This window comes from Octodon degus, unplaced genomic scaffold (assembly GCF_000260255.1).
Source record: "Octodon degus isolate 3935 unplaced genomic scaffold, OctDeg1.0 scaffold00425, whole genome shotgun sequence".
NCBI lineage: Eukaryota > Metazoa > Chordata > Mammalia > Rodentia > Octodontidae > Octodon > Octodon degus.
The window spans coordinates 412,089-421,119 of NW_004525001.1; positions in this window are offsets into that span (position 1 = coordinate 412,089).

Genomic DNA, 9,031 nt, shown 5'->3' on the forward strand with positions numbered 1-9,031 from the left:
AAAAAAAAACTAAATAGAAAAGAAAAAAAAAAAAAGATAGAGCAAACAGGGGCTGGGGAGATGGCTCAGTGGAATAAGTGCTTCCCTGTCAAGTGCAAGGGCCTGAGTTCAATCCCCAGTTCTGCCAAAAAACCCAAAAAACAACAACAACAAAAATACAGCAAACAAATCCATAGTTTGTGACATTTTACATATAAAGAATAACTTACCAGATGTACTGGTACATACCTGTAATTCCAGCTATTCAGGAGGCTGAGGCAGGAGGATCGTAAGTTCAAACCAAGCCTGGACAACTTAGCAAGACCTTATCTTAAAATAAAAATGTGAAAAGGGCTGGGGACATAACTCAATGCAATAGACCCAGGTTCCATTCCCCGTACCAGAAATAAACAACACAATACAACCTGAATTCTCCAATAATCAAAGCACAAAATAAACAGTATAAGGCCCAAGAGATGGCTCAGCAGCATAAGTGCCTGCTTGTCTGGAACAAGATCCTGATTTTGATCCGTGTGCCACAAAATAACTAAATAAAAAGACACAAAATTAAAAGAAAGAAAAATGCTGAATAAATGAAATTTATCATGCTCCAAAACCAAATATGCCAAACTAGCTCAAATAAGCTAAATTTAGACCATCTTTTAATATTGGCTATTGCTGTACAGAGAAAGTTATTAATACAGAATGGTTATATAGTTTATAAGTTGTTATATAACATATGGCATCAACTTTATGATCACATTAGGAATGCCACAATTATCATTTAGACATAAAAACAGTAGACTTTGCTTCTTATGAGATAATCAGATTTTTCTTTGTATGAAATACTAATCCCTTAGAGCAGTAGGCTGGCTCTTATTATTATTTGGAGGCTTTATTGGCAAAGGGTCATATAAGGGTGCTGCATTACCAAACAGGTGCGCTGTGGCAGGTGCTTCAGCCTGGCTTTCTCAGTTACATTGTACCACTTAGTATTCCGTCTTACTGCCTGCTAAAAGCTAGAAAGCAAAACATTACATATCCCAGACACAGAGCTGCAGTTTTTCAGATGACATACTTCGCAACTAGCAATGTGTTCGTATTACATTTGGAAAATTAAAACTGGTATTAGGAGGTTAGATGGCATGATTTTATTGATTCTGCTGCTTCTGCTAGCAAGTGAAGTCATAAAGGCATCTGGGGGCATTTGGAGTAGAAGACCCCAGGGCCCATGGGGTGAATATGTATTCATCTGGATAGCATGGCTTCCAGACTGTGGCAGAAGTGGCCCCTTCAGTGAATTGATGCTGCAGTGTGTCTCCAGGAACCATTCCTGAGAGCTTGAACATGTGTTCCAAATGAGTTCCTAATAGTTTATTACTAGTTCCTAACTAGTAGTAAATCTGTTTCCAGCTAAAATGGATTCTGTAATGTACAAGGGAGCACCATGAAGTACAATTGTTAATGCCCAGAGTTGGGAAAGAAGGAAATAGACTTGTTTATACCCCACTGGCTGGAATGCAAATTGATCCAACTTCATAATAATGTTGCATATGTCTTTAATTTCTTTTTTTCAGAATAGGGGATTGAACTCAGGCCCTTGTGCTTACCATGCAAGCACTTATTCTACTGAGCTATCTCCCTGGCCCCTGTCTTTAAAATTTTTAACCCTTAATCAATTTACTACAATTTACTTCTACAGATGTCAGCTGAGGAAATAATCAGAAATACACCCACCAAAGATTTGCTGTATAATGACAATATTGGGTAATGTTAAAGTAATATTTCCAATTGTGATAAACATGATGTCATATTAAAGAAAATCATCTAGACAGGGAGGTGGCTCAGTAGAATAAGTGCTTCCCTGGCAAGCGCAAGGGCCTGAGTTCAATCCCCGGTTCCAAAAAGAACAAAAAAGAAAGTCATCTACGTATCTACATACTTAAATAGTTCAATACTATGGACAAAATGACATTGTGCTTCAGATGTGTTTTAAAATCCTTCAGAGTCTTGGCAGGGTGGTACCCACCTATTTTACCAGCACTCTGGGAGTTGGAGGCAGGAGGATATTAAGTTTGAACTAAGTCTAGCAATGTAGTGATTTAGTGAGATCCTGTCTCAAAATGAAAAAGTGGAGCTGGGGAGATGGCTCAGTAGAATAAGCACTTCCCTGGCAAGCACAAGGGCCTGAGTTCAATCCCTGGCTCTGCCAAAAAAAAGATGAAAGACACAAAAATGAAAAAGAAAACAAAAGAAAGCGGCAGATGTTGTTCAGTGCAAACGCCCTGAATTCAATCTGCAGTAACACACACACACACACACACACACACACACACACACAAAGGGGTAGGAAGACGACTAAATACAATTTACAAATGTTAATAAATATTAAAGCCAAATGTTAAGTGTCTTCATTGTATTCATCTCTCTACATTTTGTGTAAGTTGAAAGTTTTACATACTATAAAGATTTAAAATTTTAATAAGAAAACAAAACGGGAAATGAACTATACATAGTGCATGTTCAGGTTTGTAATAATTTTTTGTTTGTTGGTTGGTTTTTACTATGTTCTTTTTTGTTACCTGGAATCGAACTCTGGGCCTCACACTTGCTAGGCAGGTGCTGTGCCACTGAGCTGCATCCCTGGCCCAGTTTTGTAATAATTTGATATACACATATACATAGAAAAAGATTAAAAACACATCCAAATGAAAAGATTAGTGATTGTGATGATTAGAGGTGAAGGTGGGATGCCACAAAACACAGATAATTTTTAGAACAATGAAACTATTCCATGGAACACTGCAGAAGTGTACACATGATATAAATTTTGTCAAAACTACAAAAATGTACTGCAGGAAGGGGGAGCCTTAATGTAACCTGTGGATGGGGTGCTGCTGATGTGTCAGCACAAGCTCACGGACTGTAGTGAATGTTCTGTGCCAGGGAGGGTGCTGACAGCTCCGGAGGTGTTCATGTGTTCGGGCAGGGGTTTATGCGAACCTGTATTCTTTCTGCTTAATTTTTTTTTTTTTTTTTTTTTTCCGGAACCGGGGATTGAACTCAGGGCCTCGGGCTTGCCAGGCAAGCGCTTATTCCACTGAGCCATCTCCCCGGCCCCTCTGCTTAATTTTGTATGGAACCTAAAAATGTTCCAAAACAAATGTCTATTTGCAACTAAATATTGAGATTTTATGACAATAAGTGCCTACACTGAAGACCCCAGTTTTTATAAAGCCAGGATTACATCTCAAAGAATTAGAAATGTAAGAACTAGGAATGCATCAGACTCTGGTTTCAATCACCAGTACCAAAAATAAAAATGCTAAACAAATTAGCAACAGGCTAATTGCACAACTCAAAGAAAATTTTTGTTAACCTTTAGAGTAACTCTTATGGGACCCTGAGTTGGCCCACACTATGATCTTCTTTTTGACCAGTTTCCCTGTCATCTTTATTTGTTACTGGTCTGCTCAGAATAACAAATAAAGGGAACAGAAGAGAGGAGATAACAAATATTAGTGTAGAAATAATTCAGAAAATATAGAAATGAGAGAAAAAAGCTTAAGAATTGATTTTACATGATGATGAAAATATGTAATGCAACAACAATCATTGTTAATTTTTATTGTTTTGAAATTCTGTACCATATACTGTTGTTATCCTGCTTCTGTCTTTGTTTCTGCTATTTGTTTTTACTCTTTAAAATAAAATTAAAAATAAGTTAAAAAAAAATAATAAATAAAGTCAGCGGCCAAAAGAAATCAAACCTATTTGGGCAGCTTGTTGAACTACAGAAACATATCCAAGTTAACCAAAAGTAAATTAAGAATAGTTGATGCTGTAAAAAAAAAAAAAAAATTAAAGGTTCCTTAATCATAAAAAAGATTTCATTTTGTGAAAAAAATAAAATCAATATACAGACTAAGAGAAGAAGAAAAGAGTCAAATACATGATACCAGAAATAAAAGAGGAAACATCACAGTGGATATCTCAGAAATAGAAAGATCATAAAGGACCAGTGTAAATAATTACATACCAATACTTTGATCATGTGGAACGGGGGATTGAATTTAGGACCTTGCACTTGCCAGGCAAGCACTTATTCTACTGAACTATCTCCCTACCCCAGATCATTTTTTTTTTTTTTTTTTTTTTTTTTTGGTTTTGTTTTGTTGGTGGAGCTGGGGATTGAACTCAGGCCCTTGCACTTGCCAGGGAAGTGCTTATTCCACATCAGACTGAAAATCTGAAAAAACAGTTTATTAATAAAGCCAGCCATTAGATCCTTCCCAGGTTATAGATCTTAAACATCCAGCCGGCATCTGAACAGTCTTCCCCAATCTGTACAGATCAGAAGCACATCCAGCCTCGTTCTTAATTTTGTCTCTGCTTAAATACTTTCTTAGTTTCCATAGCAATGAGATTCTTCTTTGTAATTAGTTGTTTTCCTGTTATGTTTACAGCATCTTAACAAGGGTGGGGAAGGACTGAAGGAATTATAACATCTTAACACGGGTGGATTAAAGGCTAAACTAGAGCTTCTTTTGATAGGATAAAAACCCATTGAGAGAGCTGCCCCCTCCCTGCACTCTGATCACAATTATCTCTGCTCTCATTAGGATCAATAGTGCAGAATGTTAAGTTTTCTGCTGAAGCCCGACTATTCGTTAATATATTAAAGAAGGTAGATTTCCCAACATTTGGCAATCCAGCAATACCCATTTTCAGTGAAGTTTCAAATCTTCCGAAGATTAGGGGTGGTTTAGCTCCATCACCTCCCTTTTTGGGGAGCATCGTGTTCCAGGAGGACGCTGATACAGAGTCTCAGGCAGCGGGAGCCAAGTGCCGCTGGCAGCCGAGGCCCGGGAGAAAGGCGGGGAAAGTGCAGGCCCGGCCCCTCTGCTCAGCAGCGCGCAAGACGGTGGCCGGCGGGGGAAGGAAAGTCTTGATTGGGCTGGGATAGAGGAAATAAAGAGGCGGGGAGGGTTTTGGCTGGGTGGAGTGGTGTACATCCCTAGTCTCAGGTATTGAGGTTGATGGAGGGTAGGCCAGCGGGGGCAAATTAGCAAGATCCTGCCTCAAAATCATACATACATACATACATACATACATACATACATGAATAAAAAAGCTCAGTGCAAGGGAGCTGAAAGGACTAAATGTGAATGGCCATACATGCATGAGTAGATGCGGGGGTGCAAGAACTCCCACAAAAGGGTAGCATGCAAACAAGTCCTGGGAGGTCAGTCAGTGAACCTGGGCCCTTGAGCCTGCCTGGACTTGAATTCTCTGCCAGTATCCAAGTTCTGAACCTTAAAAGCTGATCTCCTATCCTCATCTGTGATGATCTTTTCCCTCCCATCTTGCCTGATTCTGTTGGAATAACATGATAAATTCATGGAGTAACAGAAGAGGGCACCAGGAATCTACATTGCTCCTAAGCCATCAAAAAGGTTTAAGAGGCACTCATCTATTTCAGCTTATATTAAATAATTGAGATATCATGACTCATGGTCTACAACAGACATTATCTTGTAACAATTTTAATCTGTAATGTTTTATCTTGAAATATCACTAACATCCTGAAATGCAAATAATACAAATAGCAAATAAAGAACAAATTAATGATGTCCACATATATAGTTTATGATTTTATAAGAGCTCTTTAAATTCACAAGGATTCACAAAGAGCCATTTTTAGCACATATATTTTATGCCTAGCCATGTGCAGAGTAAAATTCTGATCAAATATTCTCTTTTAAGCGTTAAAAGTGGTGCTCAGCATGGTGGTTCCTGCCTGTAATCCCAGCACTTGGGAGGCTGAGGCAGGAGACCCATCATGAGTTTGAGGCCAGCCTGGACTATACAGTGAGTTCAAGGATAGCCTGTTACATAGGAAGATCCTGTCTCATATAAATACATTTAAAGTGGACAAAATACAGGCAATGTAATTGTAGGAAATGTTTCCATTGACAAATGGTTCTAGCAAATGTCCCCTCCCAAGTAGGTGTGAAGTAGTTCTGATAGAAAAAGTTACTCGAATGGCATGAACCAAGGAGAAAGAAAAGGGCAAAATAGTAAGTATGATCCCAGAGTGGTGTTGCACACCCGCAATCCCAGCACTCTGGGAGGCGGAGGCAGGAGGATTGAAAGTTTCAGCTCAGCCTGAGTAACCTGGCAACTAGCAAGGCCTCATATTAAAATGTATAAATCACGGGCAGGACCAGCAAGATAGCACAGCAGTCTAGGCACCTGCTTAGGCAAGTACAGGGACCTCGCCGCCCCCGCCCCTGGGGCCACCGGCGCCCAAATCTGGGCGTGGTGGCGCACACCTGTAATCCAGAGCCGGGGAGGTTGAAAAAAAAAAAAGAGGGGGTTCACTACAAGTCCAAGATCCGTAGTGAGACCCTGTACCAAATGCATTTTTAAAAAGTTAAAAATCAAGAAAATGGCAGAGCAGTGCGTGCAAACACCTCAGCTTCTCAAAGACATAATGACTAGTGTCTAGAAAGTAATAGCTTGGAGTGGAACACATGGTGGTTACATGGGAACCACACGGGAGCTAAAAGAAGAAAATAGGGTTAAGTGACCACAGCAGAAATAGATCACAGCGCAGAGGAGACTGCACAGCAACAGCAGGTGGCCACTGCCAGCTGGGAGGCACAGGGAGTCTGGCAACTGCTGCTCACACAGAGCTGGAGAACTGCACCTGGACTGGGAGAATCACCTGCCGTTGGAACCAGAAAGGACAACTCGGGGGTCTGCTTCCAGAGACGCTTTCTCAGGCAACATTTGGCGAGTGAACTCGGGACAGGCATCCTCAGGTGCAGCATGGAGCTGAAGCTGGGTAGGGGGTGGGGGTGGGGGTGGGGTGGGAGAAACCATCGCGGGGAAGGCCTGAGTCTGAGTCTGAGCCTGGGTCCAGGAGCAGCCTCTCGGCTGCTTCACACTGCCAAGTTCCCAGAATATGCAAGGAAAGAACAGTCACTGGAGAAGGATGGCACTTGGAAAGCAGACTGGAAGCCATCCAGCTGAAAGGCAGGGACTGCTGAATGAGACCAGGCTCTAGAGGCCGGAGGCCAGCTTGGCCTGAGTTACGCAGGACTGCAAGCGCACTCTGGCACCATGTTCTCGCTGTAAGCAGATCTCTAACACCCAGCACCTTCCGGGGACAGACTGCCATCTTAGACTTCAGGGTGAACATCCATCCTGGCTTGAGTGCTGCTTTTTAACCCTAGGCTGAAAAAACAGCCACACATTCAAAATAATAGAAAACTTTCTTTTGTTGTATTTGATTTGATTGTAATATTTTTCTTTCAGTTTTTACTTATTTTTTCCTTCTTGTTGAGCCAGGGTCTCACTATATAGTTGAGGCTGGTCTTAAACTCACCATGTAGCCCAGGCTGACCTCAAATTCATAGTGATCCTCCTGCCTCAGCCTCCCTGCATGGTGGGATTACAGGAATGTGCCACCATGCCCAGTGTACTTTTCAAAATTTATTTTTTATTCTTTGCTGTTTTATCCCTTCCAGAAAAGCTTTCTCAGGCAACATTTGGTGAGTGAACTCAGGAACAGGCATCCTCAGGCACAGCATGGAGCTGGAGCTCCACTTTTATTCCATTATTTTACCCTTTTGTCTTTTATGATGTGTATGTGCTGTTCTCTCCCCTAGTATCTTTTTCCCAATTTAGTTTGTAGGGAGTAAGGGAATTCTCCCTTGCTTTTTTTTTTAATTATTTATTTTTATTTATTACATTTATTTATTGTATGTGTGTGTGGCCAGCTCAGCCCACCAGGGGGCGGGGCTGGCTGGCATGTGGTGCTGGGGGATTGAACCGTGGTCCCTGTGCTTTGCCAAGCTTGTTTCAAGTAGGTGCTTTAGACCACTGAGCCATCTCTCCAGCCCCTCTCCCTTGCTTTTTTTATAGCCCACCTACTTGTATGCATTTCTCTTCACCTGACTTCTTTCTCCTATTCATTCTGTTTTCTTTTTTCTTTTCTTTCTTTTCTTTTCTTTCTTTCTTTCTTTCTTTCTTTCTTTCTTTCTTTCTTTCTTTTTTTTTCTGAACTGGGGATTGAACTCAGGCCCTTGCACTTGCCAGGCAAGTGCTTTTTCATTCTCAGTTTTCTTTCCTTTCTTCCCTGCTTCTCATTTGTCTCCCTTTAACTTTTTCTCTAATATTCATATCAATCATACTAAATATATAACAAACCCTTAACATCATTAGGAACTGTTGCCCCCCTATTTCCTCCTTCAATACTATAGAGTAAAGGACTTTCAAATTATTTTCCTTTTCTTAACCATCTGGCATTACCCAGTCCCCAAGCCCCCTGGGCTTTAAATAACTGATTCTATAACATTTCTGTTGCATGCTATTTTTCATCATTAGAGATACGCTACCAATTTAATGCACATTAACTGTGGGGTTCCAGACTTGGATTGGTAAAATGCTTACATTCTAACCTGTGCACTTCTTCTGTAAGGTAAGGGGAGACCCAAAGCAGGGTCTCTTGATATCTACTTCTCAACTAGCCCTGATAGATAACACTGTAACAGATCAGCCTGTTACTGGTGTAGCAGATTTGATTGTATAGGAATAATCCTGACTCAGTGAACAATCTCATGCCAGTGAACCTGTCTGCCAAATCCACCATCACACCTAGGAAACTAGAGTCCCTAACCCAAGAATTCGGACTGAATTAGACTCTGCATGAACACCTGCAACCAGGTAGGAAGAAATCCTGAGTCTGAGTTAGATCCAGTACTGTGGTATAGGGATCACAAGATTTATTGGGGTGTGGCCACTGACACTGTCTGGCAAAACAACTACTTGAAAATCATATATGCAATGTCTCATGGAATATGTAATCTGTGTTCCCACTGGACATCTTATAGGTTTTGAATTATTTTTATTTATTTAGAAATGAGGGCCAAGGATATAACTGAGCAGCACAAGTGCCTGCCTGGCAAACATAAGGTCCTGAGTTCTGTCCGTGGTACCACAGAAAAAAAAAAAAGACACATAGATAGAAATAATGCATTATGTT